Source organism: Sinocyclocheilus anshuiensis, unplaced genomic scaffold, assembly GCF_001515605.1.
Source record: "Sinocyclocheilus anshuiensis isolate Anshui unplaced genomic scaffold, SAMN03320099.WGS_v1.1 scaffold434, whole genome shotgun sequence".
Taxonomy (NCBI): Eukaryota; Metazoa; Chordata; class Actinopteri; order Cypriniformes; family Cyprinidae; genus Sinocyclocheilus; species Sinocyclocheilus anshuiensis.
The window spans coordinates 82,748-83,647 of record NW_015544145.1 but is presented as its reverse complement, the minus strand read 5'-3'; the positions used below and the strand labels follow the sequence as shown (position 1 = coordinate 83,647).

Genomic DNA, 900 nt, shown 5'->3' with positions numbered 1-900 from the left:
CTTAAAGATTCCTAAATGCATCTACTTTCGGAAGGCCAAATAAAGTGCTTTTGCTTTCGCCTAGAAACACACAGCGTCTCCCTGACATGGCTGCATCAACACTAACTGCTGTTCCTGAAACCACGCCTTCTTTCTTTGCGTGCACATTTGGGCAGCATTATGCAAATATTTCCACATAGTGAGGTAGTGTCACGTATCCGGTCCATGAACTTCCGTCTGCTAGCCATCAGAGGTCACCCTTTCCATTTCATTGACTCTCGCACTACACACTGTTGCATATCACCCCGGACTACATATCCCATTATCCATTGCACTGATGACACACACAGTTGATTGCACACAGCACTGATTGCACACAGCTGTAATCAATCACACATCCCCTATTTAACACTCACTCTGATCCCTTCCCTCTGCCGAGTATTGTTTAGCGAATATCATTGTTTAGCTGATAGCTACCTTACGGAGCCTGCTTAGTTTTCCTAGCCTTAGCGGAGTCTTGCTTTGTCTGTTTTCCTATGTTCTGATCTTTGCCTGTGTACCTGGATTTATCCCTCTAGTCTCGCCCTGTTGGATTCCGTTTGCCGTCGACTGACCCTCGCTTGTTTACCGGATTGCCCTTGCCTTGTCTTCTCCATATCACTTTGCCGTTGTCTGACCCATGCCTGTTTCTGACCACGCCTTTGAATAAAGTTTGCAAATGGATCCGTACGTCTCACGTCTTGTCTGCCCCGTAACAGTGTTTTTGGTGATTTTTAGTGCAAATACTCTATGAAATCAGTTCTTCTCAAATTCACACAGTTATCCAGAGTAACCACTGATGGAGTTCATCATATTACCATGTTCTATTAAACAAATTTACAAGTTCAATAAAGGTTTTTTTTTTTTTTTTTAAATTTGCAA

At 43.1% G+C, this 900-nt stretch overlaps 1 protein-coding gene across 5 annotated transcripts in view; it reads right to left on the bottom strand.

Annotated features, from left to right (window-relative positions):
- Positions 1-900, bottom strand: part of LOC107695124 (nuclear body protein SP140-like protein) — a 7,396-nt gene that overhangs the window by 3,212 nt on the left and 3,284 nt on the right. The gene's annotated exons all lie outside the window — the stretch shown is intronic.